The 19,660-nt window shown below is 39.9% G+C and overlaps 1 protein-coding gene and 1 pseudogene across 4 annotated transcripts in view; both read right to left on the bottom strand.

Annotated features, from left to right (window-relative positions):
- Pign (phosphatidylinositol glycan anchor biosynthesis class N) overlaps positions 1 to 19,660 on the bottom strand; it is a 118,854-nt gene that overhangs the window by 66,133 nt on the left and 33,061 nt on the right. The gene's annotated exons all lie outside the window — the stretch shown is intronic.
- Positions 11,875 to 13,385, bottom strand: LOC114627709 (annotated as a pseudogene).

Raw genomic sequence — 19,660 nt, 5'->3', positions numbered from 1 at the left:
ATTACGTAAATCTTGTATGTAACCTGAGGTGAGATGGTCTAAAATTCATTTATTTGAGACTCTTCTCTAGAAAATAAACATAACCATGAACCCTGTATGATTTTCCAAAATAAAAAATAAAAAAATCTCATTTATGAACCAAAGAAAGACCTAGAAATGTTCCTGCATTCTACAAGAAACCCTGCTTAAGAATCTGTGTTGACAGGGGCACGTCTTCCACTATGTTCACAGTGGCCTTGTTTGTGACAGCCAGAAGATGTCTCACAACGGAAGAATAGATACAGAAAATGTGGTTCATTTACACAATGGAATACTACTCAGCTATGAAGAATGAGAACATCCTGAGTTTTGCAGGCAAATGGATGGAACTAGAAAATATCATCCTGAGTGAGGTAACTCAGACCCAAATGGACATGCATGGTATGTACTCACTGATAAGTGAGTATTAGCCAATAAAAAAGTACAGCATACCCAAGATATAGTTCACAGAACTCAAATAGGTCAATAAGCTGAAGAGCTCAAGTGAGAGCACCTCAGTCCCACTTGGGAGGGAGAAGAAAGCAATCACAAGTTGGGAGGGAGGGAGGAACAGGGTGGGGGGAGAGTGGATGGGGGTTGGGGAATAGGGGAATCTGATTTGGTATTGGATGAGGGAAAAGAACTGAAGCCCTGAGGGTCAGCACAAAGAATGGAAACAGGCAACCTCAGGAGGTAGGAGGTTGGGGACCCTCTAGAATGTACCAGAGACCTGGGAGGTGAGAGGCTGTCAAGACTCAAAGGGAAAGACCCTGGATGAAATGCCTAGCAGTAGGGAGAGTGGAGTTAGAGAGCCCACCTCCAACAGGAAGATGGGTCATCAAGTAAGAGAGAGGGTTGCCAGCCCACAATCAAAATTCTGACCCATAATTGTTCTGTCTGAAAGAACTGCAGGAATGGAAATGGAGAGGAACCTGAGGAAAAAAAGGTCCAGCAACAGGCCCAAAGAGGGATCCAGCTCAAGGGGAGGCCCCAAGGCCTGACACTATTACTGAGGCTAAGGAGAGCTTACAAAAAGAGATCAATCATGACCGAACTCCAGAAGACCCGACAAGCATCTGAAAGAGTCAGATGCAGATATTTGCACACATCCAATGGACAGAAGCTGCTGACCCCTGTGGTTGAATTGGGGAAAAGCTGGACGAAGCTGAGGAAGAGGGTGACCCTGTAGGAGGACCAGTAGTCTAAATTAACCAGGACCCCTGAGATCTCACAAACACTGGACCACCAACCAGACAGCATACACCAGCTGATATGAGGCCCCCAACACATATGCAGCACAGGACTGCAGGGTCTGGGTTCAGTCAGAGAAGATGCACCTAACCATCAAGAGACTGGAGGGAGGCCCCAGGGAGTTTAGAGGTCTGGTGGGATGGGGACATCCTCATAGAGACAGAGGGGCGAGGAGGAGGTATGAGGTGTGGAACAGTTGGAGGGTGGACGGGAGGGCAATAAAATTTGGAGTTTAAATAAATAAACTAATTAATTAATTAATTAATTAATTAACACACACACACACACACCAAATAAATTTAAAAAGAAAAACAACCTGTTTTGATTTTAAGATCTTCCAGCTCTTTCAACTGAGAAGAACCCAATCAAGGACTATCTCGTTTCTGACTCGGGGATAGCCCATCATCCTTCCATCCCCAGACTCCAGAGAATTTACTTAGATTTGTAAAGAGAAGGTGTCAAGAGGCAGAAATACAAAGAAAGTGAAAAAGTTACTTCAAAATGTTGGTTTGGTCCCTTTTTCTATCATCAAACATTTGGAATGCTTTTCTGGAAGCTTCAGAAATTGAATTACTGAGCCAAGGGCACAAGCATTTTTGTTCAGGGTTATTTCTAAACTGCCAAATTTAACAACAACAACAAAGGCCTTATAATAGCTGACCTCCTCTTACTTGCTCTGACATATTCTAGTCATGAATACTGATTGCATCCTCCAACTTTCTTGTAATTATTACAGCTTCTTTAATCTATTTCATCAGTTCTACGAGGCACAGACTACTTCTATTACTCTTAGTTCCTAATGATCACATACGTACATACGTACGTACATACATACATACATACCACACACACACACACACACACACACACCACTTTTCATTTGTCATCTATCTTGCATTCACATCTGAGTTCTTGTCCATAAAGATCTTTATGCTTTTCAAATCAAATCTTTATGAGCCATTCCAAATCTCTCCTCACACCATTACCACTTTACTGTGGGTTAATAATCAGTTTATTCCCATTCAATTACATTTTAACTTCATGTGGGCCAAGATAACATCTTATACTTCCATTAATTTTTACAATAATACTTAGGAAAGTGCTAAGCACACAGAATGAATCAATAAATCTTAATGGATAAAATGCTATCACAGAGCCTGCTGTAGTAGCACATGCCTATAGCTCTCGGGGACAAAGGCAAAAGGACCTCAGGTTTAGGGCCAGCTTAGGCTTCACAGCAGGTTTCAGGCAAAAATGAGCTACAGAGTGAGCCTCAGGCATTTTTTGTTTGTTTGTTTTGTTTATAAAGCTATCAAAATGCTGTAGGCCTGTACTTAGGAAAAAAATTAGAAGAATGATATAGTCATAATGTCACTCTAAAAATACTAAAGATTTACAAATTAAGTAAAAAGATAAGAATTAAGAAAAGTGAGAAAACCATTTTGAAGGAGAAGCACTTATGCTTATGACAGTACATTAGGGACACTCAGGTAAGGAGACACAGGCTACAGAATAACAACCTATGTTTAGAAATAGACAATGTTTGTGGAATATCTGTGCCATGGCTTATCTGGACTGTCAGCATGACAGGATCTGGAATCACCTAAGACAGCAGTTCTCAACCTGTGGGTAAGCACCCCTTAGGAGGTCTCATATCAGTTATCCTACATGTTGGATATTTATATTATGATTCATAACAATAGCAAAATGATAATTATTAAGTAGCCCAGAAATAACTTTACAGTTGGGGAACATCACAATGTGAGGAATTGTAGTAAAGGCTTGTAGCATTAGTAAAGTTGGGAATCACTGTCCTAAAACATACCCTTCTGGGTGTTTCCAGAGAGTAGTAACTGAAGGGAAGATCTTCCCTCAAAGTGAGTAGTACCTTCCAATGTATTCCAGAGACATAAAGAAGCAATGTCACCTGCTTTTGCTTTTTATTTATCAGGAAGTGTGTCTACTGCTACTGCTACTATCTCCCTATTCTAGAAAGAGAGTAACATTCCCTTCCCTGCCTCCAAGTTCTAGGATGTACCATCACACAGAAAAAGCATGATTCTGACTAAGAATGGCAGGTTCAGGACAGGAAAATACATGCAAAAACATCTCATTAGGTGAGTCTCTATCCCTCTAGATACTTCACCAAATTAACTATCCTGGTTGAGTTTCATAATTTACTATAATTTGTCAAATTCAGTCCCAATTTAATATTCAGACCCAAGAATAATAGAACCTTAAAAAATATATGCACACTTTTGCTTTCCCTAAAGAATATATATTGGAACAATCATTTTGGAAAATTGAGAGTATAAAATAAACACCACACATACAATGATCCAGAAAATTATCCCATGTGTATTTATGTATAGTTACATCATGAATAAAAGATAAACCTAGCAGAATATACTGGAAATCCTAGAATCTGGCAGGCAGAGAGTCCTGGGTTTAAGGTTAGACTGTGATACATGGCAAGTTCCAAGCCACACTGAGCTTACATAGCAAACAATGTCCTAAAACAAAACAAAACCACAGGGGGAAAAACCCAAACAATAAAAAAAAGCATACAATATGTAACTGACAAAAACCTAGACATAATACACATGTTTGTCAATAGTGAAATACATAAATAAATTACAGGTTCGAACATTCTGTATAGCAGTGAAAAACACCACCATGTGGGGAAAGGAAGCCAGTACAAATGAGCTTGTCTGTTTGAGTTCTTACATGTGAAGTTCCATACAGGACAGTACCAATCAGAGTTATAAGACAAAGTTGATTTCTAGAAGGGTAACTGGCAGTACTGTGGTATTCTGTTTCTTCTTTTTTAACTTGAATAATTGTATTTGATTTGGTTTTGTTGCCTTCAGAATGGGGTCACTTGTCTCAATTCTGAAGGAAGATGTTTCAAGGTGTTAATTTTTTAAAAGGAATATAGCTATGAGCTGTATCCTTTTCTTTTTACATATTAAACTCATTTTTACAATTTTTACAATGTTCAAGCATGTGAGGTAGAGGAAGGAGTGCTTGTGCAAGGAAAGAGACGGTAATACACTCCATGACCCACTCCATGTGGAGGCTAACTCAGCACAATGCTTAGGGACATCTATAGCATAGCTAAAGGCCAGGTGCATTTCTGGGCAGAAAGAGAAAAAGGAGATAGCAACAGCCACTAGTGCCAATGCCATCATGGTCTTCATTCATTCATTCATTCATTCATGTATTTATTTATTGCTTTTTGAGACAGAGTTTTTCTGTGGGGCCCTAACTGTTTCTTCATGACAGCCAGAGTGCAGGGACACCTTCTTCCCTTTGGCCTTTGCTTTGGACATCTCATTCAGCTGGAGGAGGGAGGTTAATTTCTTTTTCTATTGGAGTCTTCTTTGTAGTCACCAAAAATGTGAACGACGGGTTAGGATGTAACTCAAATAGAAGAGTTCTTTCCCAGTCTGCACGGAACACTGGGCTCACTTTCTAGTATGAGCACCAGGAGAAAAGAAAAATGTGCCATCCTTTCTGTCATTTGCTGCTGCTCCTCCCAATCCTCCTCTCCTCCTCCTCCTCCTCCTCTCCCATTCTTCATCCTTTAGCCCTTCTTCCTTCTCTCCCTCTCTTTCCCCTTCTCCATGTCCTTCATTCTATCTTCCTGTTACTTCTCTTCTTTCCCTTCTCCTCCTTTCTACTTTTGTTCTCTTTTTTACAGCAGATCTCACTATACAGTCAAGGCTAACAGGAAACACCTCATTCTGCTTTAGCTTTGTAACTGCTGGGATTACAGAGTGTGTAACTAATCCACTCATCTCATAGACTGATATTCTAAAAACACCAGGCATGCCACAGAACTGACATTATTTTATTAACTATATTACAAACACATACAAAACCTAAGACTACTTGAACTTCATTAAATTTATTAAAACATCTAATAGCAACCCCTTAAAATGAAAAGTACTGAGCACCATATCATTTGAGGCAGAAGAGATGATGAAGGGAGAATTGCGATTCGAAGCCTGGATTCAAGTTCAGCTCTCCACCATAGAGCACCACAGTAAAAGGCTCGGAAGATGGTTTCATCGTCCACGGAGTGAATACATCTGTAAGATGGAAGTCTAGCCGAATCCTAAACGTCACGATTCTGAGGACAAAGTACAAGTTCTGAACATGCACACACGGACTAATCTGCGGACTGCCATTTCACTCTCCCATACACAGGTTTAATCTGCCAAGTGTCTGCTCCAGGACAAGTCTGAAACAATGGGTTTCTATTCAGTCTTTTGTGCCACGGAAAAAATTTCATTTTATATCTTACCTATATTCTGTGTTAATAAGCTTTCCTTCCACAAAACACATCCCAGAAAACTATCCACAGTGCTGCTTTTCTTTAAAATCTCTTTTCAACAGAAAATATGGGTTTTTTTTCTTGTTCTATAAAAATGAATCCTATTCTTTACTATGAGGAATGATTTCTATTCTAAATCCCACAAATCTAAAACATTCTGTAAAATATGTTTACATATATATATATTTGGAGGGGGGTGGAGAGAGAGAGAGAAAGAGAGAGAGAAAGAGAGAGAGAGAGAGAGAGAGAGAGAGAGAGAGAGAGAGAGAGAGAGTGTGTTATACAAAACAGACAAGCTGTGCTTGTTGGTACTCACTGGTAAGATCCTTGTGGCTCTTTCTGCAGAACTAGGAGATGGACATGGCCTCATATATGCCAGACAAGCATATACAATGAGCTCCAGCCCCAGTCCCTAATAAGACATCAATTTACCTTGTAACCAGCGTTTTCATCTCGTTGTACATAAATGAGAATGAATAATTTGGAAAATCATAACAATTCTGAATAAGTTATAAAAGTTTCATGACAGCTGTAAAACCAGTAAACACTTTATATAATTGTGCATACAGACTGGATTATACAGCTAGACAGATGGATAATTCCTTTTAGGAGGTAGATCATCCGAACAAATTGCACAGACTGACTTTGAATCTGTGGGCTCAAGCAATCTTTCTGCATCAGCCTTCTGAGTAGCTGGGAATACAAAAGTACACCAACCACAGCCAGTACAAACTACATTTTATAATGGTTTTGATGAAACTAGTGTAAGGTGCACTGAGAGTATAGTGCAGAGGTACACTCCAGAGGAACACGCATGAGGTTCTGAGTTCAACTCACACACATGCACAACAAACTCACTATGCTACTTTTGGCATCACAATAGAAAAGACAATCTGTCAGAACTTCAGAATTTGCAGAGGTTCGAGGAGTAGTAAAACCTGAGTCTGCCTCCTTCATTCTATCTAATATTTGTTAATGTGTGGTAGTGAAGAGTCCAGGCAAACAACAATTGAGGATGACAAGCTTTGCTTGTGGATAAAACATATAAACCAAGAGGGGCTGGAGACATGGTTTAGTGGTTAAGAGCACTGGCTGCTCTTGCAGAGGACCCAGATTCAATGTCTCACACTCACATGGTGGCTTACAACAGCTGCAATTCCAGTTCCAAGGGACCAGTGTCCTTTTTCTGGTCTCTATGGGCATCAGCCATGCATGAAGTACATGCACATACATGTAGGTAAGTACGCATACACAAAATAAGAATAGGCAAATCTTTCTAAAATGTGTAAACACGGAAAGAGCTGGAGCTCACAGAAACTCCTGTGATCAGACCACAGAGCTAGAAATACAATCAGAGCTACTGCACCACGGAGGGCATTTGGAACAGATGGGGCCATCAGAGAGCAACAAGAGGAACAAGTAAGTATTCAGTCAAGAACCACTGCATCCAGTCCTTAGGGAGACAGGCTGGCTCAGGATATGGCTGGGACCTCACATGTGGCACCTTAGAGCAGAGAACAAAACTAGATCTGACAAGACTTTCCTAAGGTCAGTGAGAGTAGGAATTCCTCTTTACTGTGGTATTCCTGAGGTAGGTTTTCAGTTGCTAAGTATTCTGATAAAATATTCACTAAATCCTACAAACCTATTATTTCTATAAACACATATATTCAATGCCAGCATCTGGATCTCCTATCCCTTTGCTACACTATATACTCTTTAGAGTATTTAACAGGAAACTTCTGGAGTGGGATGGTGGATTTTAAGTTTCTTCCATGTGATTCTATGCGAGAGGACGATCGTGTAGCAGAGCAGAGTATGATTCACCAGTGTCAACACACTGGCAGGTTTAGTGGGTAAAGAAATTCTTGGTTCTGGGCGGCCCTGTATCATGGAGGGATTTGATCTGATAGTGACTTTTCTGCTTGACAGGCTAGCATAGGAGAAGATCAGCATTCTATATCTAGAGTGCTACGTCAAGATGCCATCTTAAGAAGGGGCCTTGGTTTAAGTCTGTGCTGCTACAGAGACCTGGACAATCCCAACAAGACAGCCTGTGAACATCCTGTCACCATGGCTGGCAACTGCTTAGGCACAGGAGCTGCCTCCTTCCCACCAACATAGTTTGTTGCTAGTCTAGGAGCTCTGGGCCCATGTACAGGTCCCTAGGTCTCTGCAGGGCAGTTTCCGGCCGTACTGTCTAAAAGCAGAGCACCAGGCTCCCTGGCTCATCCCCATCTTATGATCTGATCCGTCCTTACATGGTACTAAGGGCCTCACTAGAAAATTCATAAATCTGATAAACACTTTTAGTTAAGTAGCAGGGTAAAAAATCAATATACAAAATCAGTTACTTTTCTACCAACCAGTAAAAATCAAGTTAAGAATTAAATCAAGAATACAATCCCATTCATAAAAGCAAAACAAAATACTTTTAAGAATAATCTTTAGAGAAAGAGGTGAAAGATCTCTAAATGACAACTATAAAACAAAAACAAACAAACAAACAAATAAAAAAAGCTGAGAGAAAAAAAAAAAGACCTCCGAGGCTTGTGGATTGAAAGAAGTGATACTGTTGAGAATAGCTGTATTACCAAACACTATCACCAGACTCACTGGAATCCTTATCAAAATGACAATCATTGCAAATACAGAACACAGGAGAAAGCACAAGAGTTGGAATGCAGTCCTAAGGAAAAGGGACAATGCTGAAGATACCTCAATGTCGGATTTCACATCACACTGTAGAGCCATAGTGACAAAGCCAGGGAGAAGTGGTTCAAAAGCCGGCACGTAGATCAATGGGACAGAATGGAGGACCCAGAAGCAAACGCACAAAACTACAACTTTTTTGTTTTGTTTATTCTTTAATTTTTATTTTCAATCACCCCCTTCTGGTATTCTCAGGCAGGTACCTACATACATACAGCAGACACATTCACATACACATACACATACACATACACACACACAGAGAGAGAGAGAGAGGGGGGGGGGAGAGGGGGAGAGGGAGAGGGAGAGGGAGAGGGAGAGAGAGAGAGAGAGATCTTAAAAACAAACACTACATTGAGAGCCCTTGTTACTTTAGTCAGAAGCTAGCATTATTAAGACATAAAACAGTAAGTGCTGGCCTGGATGCAGAGGATGGAGTACGGGAGCATGGCTGGTGGGAATACAAGTCAGTAGATTGGCCACAGAAATCAGCGTGAAGATTCCTCACACTAAAAGGAAAGAAGAAGGAGGGAAAGGAGGGAGGGAGGGAAGGAGTATTGGAGGAGGAAAAATCTCTCCAAGTTATTCATCTGAAAGAATCAGAATATTTAATTCAAATGCCAATGCATCCATGTTAATCAGGGAGCTATTCACAATAGCCAAGTTATGGAATCAGCCTCAATGTCTGCCAACAACTGATTGACTTACATATAAAATGCGCTACATATACAATCAGAGTGTTATTCAGCCATAAACAAATCATGCCATTTGTAGAAAAATGGAGGAAACTTAAGAATCTATTAAATGTCTGACACAAAAAGACAAAAATCACGTTTTCTCTGATGTGTGGATCTAGACTTTAAAAAAAAAAAGCATCAGTGATATGGTTTAGCAGCACAATGATACTTGTTGCTAAGGCTGACAACCCACATGGTGGGAGGAAGGAACAGACCTCTATGGGCTGTCCTCTGAACTCACTCAGTATATTTGCCCCGCGCCACTTGCAGCTCCTCCAGAGGACCAAAATTTATCCCACACCCACATTAGTGGTTCCCAACTTCACCTAGACCTACAGCTGCAAAGGATCTGATACCATCTTCTGGGCTCTGTGGGTACCTGCACTCATATGTGTACACACACATACATAGACATACATCAAACTGCATACCAAACTTTTTTAAGTCTTAAAAGAAAAGAAAAAAAAAAAGGAAATGTAAGTTAGAGGGGCTAGATGAATGTTTAATATTCTGTATTAAACAATCAAAAAAAAAAGAAGAAGAAGGAGAGAGGCAGCTGTGTGGATCAAACAAAACAGATACAGGTCACATTTTTTCTCTCCCTATTTGGCTAAAAACACTAAGTCTTCACAAGGCAATACTAAAATAAAAAAATACTTAGGGATGCTTCATTTCAAATGCAAATTTCTCTCATTTACTGAAAAAAAATTACCTTCCAGGAGTAATAACCCCAACCAATATAAAAGTGCTTTCTCTTTCCAATGCGGTAGCTGCACTGGAACTGCATTGGTGGTAAAGACTTTAAGGGCCTAGGACATGATGACACAGATCTGCAGTCACACACTTAAGAGGCACAGACAAGGGGGTTCAGAAACACGAGGCTACACTGCCACTCCCGATTCTCCTGCCCCTTTCTCAGCGGATGCACTCACCTGTTCCTATCTTCTCTAGAGAAGTCATGGTACTACACTGCCTCCTTCCTAGTGGGTCCACCTTGGTGGCTTCCAATTTCTTATGAAACTATTTACCCATGGAAATGGTCAGCTGCTATGATTCAGGACTTCTCCTCTCCTTAGAGAGCTGAGCCAGCCCTCAGCTGGGTACTACTGCCACACTTTGCTGTTTCACAGCCACCTGTAATACTTCTGAACACAGGGGTCCATGGGTGCTACTGCATGTGAGTAGGCACACTGGTTGTCACTGTTTCAAAAGTGTGCTGAGCAAAAACTTTCTGTATTCGGGCATGTCTGTCTCACATTCCTCTCACAGGTATGAACAAAGCCTCTTCCTGACAACACCTTACCATATTTAATTACAGTTGCTATAAATTTCCATCTATCAGAGGGTTTGAAGCTCTGCAAGAGTTCTTCTGAAAGCAATTGGCGTTCGTGCTATATTGATCAGTTCTTAGCATACTGTGCAGTCGCTTTTTGTTCTAGTTCTTTGTTTTGCTATCTTTCTATATGTTCCCACAGGACTTTGAGTCCAGTGCAGGTGGCACTATTTATTTTCCAGCATCAGGTACAGTGTCTGGCACAAAGCAGGCAAACTGTAAATACTAGTTATGTGTTCACGTAGTTAAAAGGCATTGCAGATTACTTCTTGGCAATGGCTTAAACTGATGACAAGTGCGTGCTATCGCCCTCTGCTGGGAGTCACACTGTATACCTCAAGACCTTGTGTTGAGGTCTGTGAAGACTGTAGCTTAGGTATTCAGTGTCCCCCAAAGGCCCATGTGTTAAAGGTTTGATCCTTATCTTGGCACTGCTAGAAGGTGGTAAAGACTTTTAAGGACCTAGGACATGATGACACAGATCTGCAGTCACACACTTAAGAGGCACAGACAAGGGGGATCAGAAACACGAGGCTATTGGTGTCTACACTACACGTTCAAAGACTGTTTGGACTACATGAGAGACTGTCCCCAAACAAAAAGAATGAAAGTCAGGGCCTACCGGGAAGTTTTAGATCAGGGCTAGTACTCTCAAAGGAACTCTGGAGTGCAGTCACTTTAAGCTCACATGCCACTAAGCAAGGAGCTTGAATTACCACAAACTCCCTGCCAGGATACACTACTTCCTCATCACAGGGACAATGGAACTGACTGATCATGGAATGAAATCTCCAAAACCATGAGCCAAAATTAAACCTACTCTTTCTTAGTTGGTATATCTCAGGAATTTTGTTACTGTCATGGAAAGTTAACTAACACACAGCTACAATCAAGCTAACATACTGGCTTGAAATAATCCTAATTCAAATGACTGCTATCTTTTTTTTTTTTTTTTGAGGGTATAGAAATGTGCTTTTTCATTACAAAGAGTCTCACAAAACGAAAATATCTCATGAAAAGGAAGCTAGGCTAACAACCTTATATTGCCCTGGGGGAAAACAGGGTAATATAAGTTTTTTTTGTTTGCCTAGGATGGGTGGGAAGATATAAACAGAACCACTCTAAACCTGAAAAGGCGTCCCAGCAGACCCAGTCACCCCCTTCTAAAAAGCTTAACAGGGACATCTGAATAGAGCGCCTAAGCAGGCACTTGGCAGTTCAGGTCTTTGTCTTCTGGTTGTTTTCTTTCTACCCAGACCCTGTGTGGTTCAAAACTAAGATGGGGATGGGGAGTAGGATGGACAAGGTAGCTCTGGGAAGAAGTCTCCCAGCACCGCTGCCCTGGGCCCTGGTTCCTATTTAGTCCCTGGGGACGTTATATTTAATATATTTTATATAAATACACAGAGGAATAGAAAATATAAAATCTGAGAAATTGAGGGAAAGTGAGGACCTTGGGGAGAAAATGGAACTGCAGACCTTGCTCAGGCCAACTTGACTTCTTCTTTGACCCCTTTGGCTCCTGGCTTGTCCTCCTTAGTTTTCTCCTCTTCTGTGACTTCTTTTTTCTCTTAAGGATCTTTCTCTTTCTCGTCCTCTGTTTTGACTCTTGAAGTTAGAAGAGCTCTTGCGACCACCTTCTCCCTCCTCATCTGAATCAGAGAATTCTTCCTTCTCTCTCCTCATCTGAATCAGAGAATTCTTCCCTCTCCCTCCTCATCTGAACCAGAGAATTCTTCCTTCTCCCTCCTCATCTGAATCAGAGAATTCTTCCTTCTACCTCCTCATCTGAATCAGAGAATTCTTCCTCACAGGTAATGCATTTCTAGAGGAGCAGATGAAAATGAATTTGTCAGGGTCTTCCTCATCCTCATCACCACTCTCTTCTGGGATGGCATCCTCAGGTATGACCTGCATCTGGACCCCAGGGCATGGGGCAGCATTCTCAAGTTCTTGATCTTTTCCAGGTATTCATTAGAACTCTGGTTAGTCATATTGGAAGGGCGATGTGAAGCTTGAAATCTGGTCCAAAGTATTCAAAGTAGTCATTGTATCATTAGGAATTAGGAATCTCTGTGTCCAGGGCCACAGCTGTTTCATAAGTCCAGCACCGAGCGACATTAACATTAGCATAAGCAAGTTGAAACTTTTCACGAACTCCACACACTTGGTATACTCTCTGATGGTCCGATTGAAGCAACCTAACTGATCCCCAGATAGGGAATCTGAGCCATACTGTAAGACCACTGCACTAAGCTGGAACATCTTCATTACTTTGGACATGACTGGCTTGAAGATGGCTTCACTCTTGCAGTGGGTAGTTAACAGCGTAATATTTGCCTTTGACAGCCCCAATATCTAGTAGGTCCCCAGTTCCTTAGAAGTACTCTCTGCACTTATGAAAGGATATGGTCATGACCTGGTCTGTAGTATAGAAGGCCTCTTCCACACCATCACCATGGTGAATATCAATGTTAATATACAGCACCCTCTGGTGATACTTTAGCAGTTCTGGGATGGCCAAGACGATATCATTGACATAACAGAAGCCAGATGCTTCAGATGTCTTTGCATGGTGCAGGCCCCCAGCCCAGTTCACAGCGATGGACATCTGCTGCTTACTGAGGTTCACAGCATTTGTGACAGAGCCACCAGTGGACAACTGACAGAACCCAAACAAGCCATCAAATACTGGACAGTCCTCACCAATGTTGAATCTCTGCATCTGCTTGCTATATTCAGACATATTATCTGGGCGAATAGAATTCAAGAATTTAATGTAGTCATCACTGTGGTACTTGGGCATCTCCTCAACACTGGCTTTGTGAGGACGATAGATTTCCACTTTTTGGTAGAGACCATAGTTGAGAAGCAAATTGTGAGTCATGCAGATTCAGTGAGGCTTCATTGGGTGTCCTTGTTGATAATAGTAGTTTCCAACATCCCCGTTGTAGTAGTAACAGACTTTCCTCCTGCTGTCCTGAGTCTGCACCATCTTGCCTGGCCCTCCTGTCAGTCTGTCTACCCACTCATCCCCAATGACTGCTATCCTTAACAAGAAAGCAAAATACACACACACACACACACACACACACGCATGTACATATTAACACATGGGGAAATGTCATGTGAGAACTGTCTGGAATGATCCCTCTATAAAGCAAAGAACACCTAGGGTTACAGGCAGTCACAGGAAGCTATGTGGAGCAAGAAAGGATCCCTTCCCTAGAGACTTTGGAAGGAGCAGAGTCTTGATGATATTTTAATTTTAAAAATAATCTTTAGAACTTAAAATAATTTTTTCTGTGTGATAAATCAGCCAGGTTATGATAGTGTGCAACACTTAAAAAACAAACAAACAAACAAACAAACAAAAAACTTTCTTGTGCTATGCCAAAATTCAGGGGCTCAGAAAGGAAAGGAAAGGCCTTTCTCTTATCCATTTCCCCTGGTACATACCAAGAAGAAACTAACAACCATTCCACATAGTCATCTTAAGGAAAAATTCCTTACTGATTACATCTTTTAATGAAAACATCATTTTAAAAGAATCTATCATTGTCAAGACTAGTTTGGTCTATGTAGTAAATTTTAGGATAGGGCTACAAAATAAGACTCTGTCTCAAAAAAGATCATCAACAACAGAAGAACATATGACCAACATGTTAGGCTTATGAAAAGACAGAAATGGTATTCTAGTCCACATTGTCCCCTAAAAGCACTACTATTCTTTCTTAATTCACAACTACTGGAACACTGTAAAAGAAAGTAAAGTGCACTTTAAGATTATCAACAATGTTGTTCATTCTTAGGGTGAATTAGTACTTGGAGGGCAAAGAGTTTTACATGTTATTGTTCAAATTTTTATTATAAAAACATTTCACTTGTAAATAGTCATGGTCTAATATTTTATAACAGACAATCATTCGTTTTTAGAGTATCTAAATAGTCAGAGGGGAAAATGTTGAAGATCAGTTTCAGTGCTTTCATTCAGTTGGGAATCTGTGTGTCCAAACGCTGAAGGTCCCTGTCCCCAATTGGTTTTTGAGCAATCAATAAAGATGCTAGGGGTCAATGACTGGGCAAAGGGAGAAAGGGCAGAACCCTTAGATACGTGGGCTAGAACGCAGGAAGGAGGAGATGCAGAATCGCCAGGACTCGGGGGAGAGGGATGGATCTGATTTAGAGCTGCAGAGGGAAGATCATCTGAAATGCAGATGGAAAGGGAAAGCGGCCCCCGGAAGAGTTGCCCAGAAGCATCTTGGGCAGCAAATACCAGCGGGCTTCACAGAAGGTAACAGGGCAGCAAAGTTAAAGTAGATTTAGAAGGTGTTGAGCCTGGAGTACAGGAGGGAAAAGTATGCTAGCCAATGGAGGATTAGAACTGCCCAGCCTTGGAGTAGACAGGCATTTCAAAAATAGGCAAATGTGTGTGAGTCTTTCGTTTGTGGATCCAAAGAGCTGCTGGGCCAGTAAAGCTCACCACTACAGGAAAATAATGTCATGAAAATAAAAGCAGAAACAAGGGCAAAAGTTATTTATGGGCCAAGTTTCTTTCCTTAACACAACCAATGGTGCAGAATCATAACGTCTTTCATGCCTATGAGAATGAATCATTTCCCAAGCACATCTGGAACTTCTGGTAGCTGTTTTTAAAATTTTATGTCAGTTTTAATGAAGAAATAGTGTGCCTTGTAAATGATTAGGTAACACAAAGAAAGGCTTCTCTCCAATCCAGTGTGTGCATGTGAACTAAGTGAGGGACTTCCATATGTGTGCTTCCATATGCTTTCAAGAAGCAAATATATAAAAAGCAAACAATACTGACCATGTCAGAGGAAAATGCATTTAATTTTCTAAATAAAATTTACATTTTAAGTACTTATTACTTACATAATGAGTTTCAAAAGAGAAAAGAAATTCTAGATGACTGTTCTCCTGTGTTAGGCGCATAGCTCTGCCTGGTTCTACTGTCCCCAATAGCATCTTAAGAGAACCTTAAATCTTCTTTCTCACTGTATGGCATTATTTTTTTCTTCAAATTTTGTTTTGATTATGTTAGCTATGCTGTGTGTGTGTGCCAGGCTGACCGTGGACTGGCAACAAGCTTCCTGCTAGTCCTCACTGCTGTATCGCAGACTGGCACCACCATGCCCAGGAAAACTGAGCACTTTGGAAATACCAAGTGTCTTTCCTCCTTCCACAGCAGTGAGTGGGACATTTCAAATCTCTTTTAATCATGGAGTGCCACCTGCTGGTTATGCCTTGGCATACCATCAGCATTTACAACACACACCTTTAACCTTTAGGTTTTTGTTTATTTTTTCCATTTGTCAAAAGAAATATCTCATAACTTTTACTCCTTTTTTCTACCAAAGGTATCTGACACTAAATAGGAAACCACTTATTTAGGATAAAACACAATATACAATTACAATGAGAACTAACTGGACTCTTTAAAAAAATCTAAAAAAACATATAGGACATCAGCAATCTTATTTTTCCTATTTTAAAACTTCTGCCATTTCATTATCTCAGAAATTATTTTACTGTTCATCAATTCTTCGTAACTATACAGACAAGAATTATTAGATAAAAACTTAGTGACGTTGTGAAGTCTAATTTGGAAGTAAAACTCTAAAGAGCATGAGATGCTCAGGGGTCAACACTAGAGATGAATTAGCAGCTTCCATGAAGAACACACTAGTGAACAGCTTCTCCCGGCAGAAAGAGAAGACGAGAAGAGACATCCTCAGCCAATGGTCTGGACAAGCGCCTGGGCCATGTCACGGAAAGGACGCGTCACTCATCCTTCCTGCCTATGTGCCGACAGTGCGTTCATTCAGCTCATACAACAGCACTGACACTCTAGGTAAACACAAGTCACTACACAGAAGCAGGCTGGAAGGATGTACATTTATTGGATTTAATAGCTAAAAAAATAAAAACATCTATTGCATTCAGATACGAGTGATCAGTGGTTATTTTTGTTTGTTTGTTTGTTTGGTTTGGATATACTAAACACTAAATACCAGGCTAATACATATAGTCACTGCTCTCAAATACAACTTTTTCAAGACATCTCAAGGCAAGAACAAAGTTTTAATGCCTAAAAGTAAAGATTATTTTAAAATATAATTTATTTTGTCACGCACAGCTTCTCAAATAACAGAAAAATCATTTTTAATTTTACTCCCGATTCCTATATTTTCCAATTTCATATAATTAAACATTAACCTAATAAATTCTTACTGCAATGCTAGCTAGTATCCTCCGGATACTACTAACTAAGCTTGTGTGTTTCATGCTTTCCTCTGCAGTCGCAGAATTACTGCACACACACCTTTACGATTAGTTCTATAAGGTTCAAAGTCCCACGCTTACTTGCTTCACTCAGCTTACAAACATCCTATGTAGGTGCAGGCGTGCTCACCACACTTTCCTCCTTACCTGCCATCGACGGGCGCGTGACAAACACCGCCATTCTTTTCTAACCCACCTCCTATGGATAAAGACATTTCCAAGTCCCACTAGAATAATTCTCTACGTATCGTCACTTATCTCAGAATAATTCTCTACGTATCGCCACTTATCTCAGAATACACTGTCAGAAGCAGACCATTCAGAACAGTGGGGTATATGGACTTTGAACTGTTACTACAAAGTAGCTAAGAGTACATGAGACTTTGGAGACAGTTTGTCTAGTTAGAATTAGGGTTAGAAATCTCAGAAAAGTCATTTTGTTGTGACTTATTTTATCTGTAAAGGAGGGAAAATAATAGGAACTGCTTCACAGAGTAAGGGAATAACCTTCTTAAATATATGTAAAAGCACAAACAATATTCAATGACTAGTAAATGCTCAATAAATGAGGTCGATATTTACATAACCATCCATGCATTCTCTTTTGATGAATTTTTAGGCATAATTTTTCATTTCATTAAAGTAGTATGTTTTTTTCTACTGCTGTATAAAATGCTTTGTTTATTGAGGAATATAGGGGGCATGAAGGTGAGGCACCTCATGCCCAACCTCTTTTTCTTTTCCATTTTAAAATATTTTCTTTTTTCCTTTTTTCTTTGAGACAAGGTCTCTCACAGGAAGAACTCTGAAAGATATCTGGCTAGCATGTCCCAGAAATCTGTCTGTCTCCAACTCTAAAAATGCTGAGAATATAAACATAACCCATCACAACTGGCCTTTTTTCCTTTTTTCTAACATAAGTTTTAGAAATCAAACTCAGAGCCTCAGACTTAAACAGTAAGCACTCTACTGCCTGAGCTAATTCCCTGACCTGATAATAAAGTTCTCATAAATTATAATGCTTATTACACAGTCTATAAATGTTTTCTCCAAATATGAAAAAAACTGAATCTTTATGGTTTATTTTATGTAGCACAACATTTAGTTCAGATATAATCAAGGTGTTTTTTCCTTATTGCTGTTATGTTTTGTTTTATGGGTTTTACACTGTTGCTTTTTTAAAAAAACATTTTTTTTCATTTTTAATTAACGTGGAATCTAATTTATGCCTCAAGTAAGATAGGGGGCGTGGCCATTTTTTTCAAGTCAAAGGTAGTGTGCTGTGTGTAAGTCTTCTCCCCACTGATCTGAAATGCCATCTGTAACCCAAACCTAGTATCACACAGATAGCAACCTCTTTATGTACCACCAAATCAGTCTGAATAATCACATTCTATACTTGTACCAATACTGCCTTGTAAGTAGCTTTAGAATACATTTACCGTCTAGTAAAGAGGATCTCTTTGTCCTGTTCTTCCTCAGTATTAGTTAAGCCATTCTTGAAATTTTTCTCTATATAAAGTTTAAAATACATCTTGAACCACATGAAAAATTACTATTTTATATTTAGTAACTATTTTAGACAGTGTTAATACTGTATGATAGCTAACATTATTACTCAATATCTACTTATATTTTATTATAGCCAAAGTAAATTTTGGAGCTTTTTCCACAATACATATTTTCTATTATATTATGTTTTACTTGTACTATGAATGGTATCAGGTTGCATATTCTACATGATTAGTACCAAAGATTACAATATCTGTTTTTCAAATGTCTTTCTTTTGATGACAGTCTCACCATGCTGCTGTTCAGATAGCCTCAAACTCATGACCTTGAACAATATATACACACAGCGCTTAAAAATCAAGCAAACAAAATACCCACTTGTGCATTTTGTTTTGGCTTTTTTTTGTATCTTGCTGGGAGTTGTTTGTTTTGAATTTTGGGGATGTTATATTTTTAGAGAGAAAGAACAAGAAATTGGGTGGGTAAGAAGGTGGGGAGAATCTGGACGAAGGTGGGAGAAGTTGGGAAAAAGGAAAGAATATAATCAATATAGAAGGCATATGAAACTTTTTAAACAAAAATTTCAATCAAGCAGAACTACATGATAATGTGAAAACACTCCCTGTAGTTTCTCTGTTCATCACTCCAGAGGGACCAAACGCATTGACCTGTGTGCTTTAACTATTCTAGTAGCTTTCCCCACATGCACTGTTAACACAGTGTCTGTTGACCTGCTGTTGTCTCTAGACCTCCTCTCCTCAGCCGGGTCACCTCACTACTTTTACTTTCTTTGTTAGCCCTTGTGACTGACATAATCCACTGTCTAAACCTCTAAGTTATTCACTCAGTAGGCAGGATTGTTTGTGTCCCAGTTTATGAGGTCAGGAGGACCACCACATATGTTTCCTTTTCCCTCTCCTCCCAATTACTGACTGTACTATATATTATCAAGGGTAAGAACATCTCCATCCTATTCTGTATTTACAATTAATTCTTTCTGTTTTTGCTAAGGATTGCCTCTAAATGCTGAAAATGAATATGACCGTGAGAATGGCTAGCATGTAAGCACTGCTCACTGACTAGCAGAGCTCTGTGCTATGATTCTATTCTCTCACCGAGCCCATCAAGTCTCCACCCATGTGGTAATGGAGGATCTCTCTCCTCACACCCCAGCAACATCATGCCACAGCTGACGACGTGCTGTTTTGTCAGGTTTTCCTGTACACTTTCCTGTTGTGAATCTCTCTCAGCTTTCTCCTCACTCTGCGATTTTAAATCCATGTCTCTGACCACAGCTCTACTCAGTCATTATGCTAACTTGCCTCCTATCTAGAACTATTACTCTTCAATTTACCTTTAAAGTTTTAGTTGCATTCTTTTCTTCCTTTAAAAAATACTTATTAATTTGTGTGTGTGTGTGTGTGTGTGTGTGTGTGTGTGTGTGTGTGTGTGTGT

This window comes from Grammomys surdaster, unplaced genomic scaffold, assembly GCF_004785775.1.
Source record: "Grammomys surdaster isolate TR1022 unplaced genomic scaffold, NIH_TR_1.0 257, whole genome shotgun sequence".
Lineage (NCBI taxonomy): Eukaryota > Metazoa > Chordata > Mammalia > Rodentia > Muridae > Grammomys > Grammomys surdaster.
This window is presented reverse-complemented; position numbering and strand designations above follow the sequence as displayed.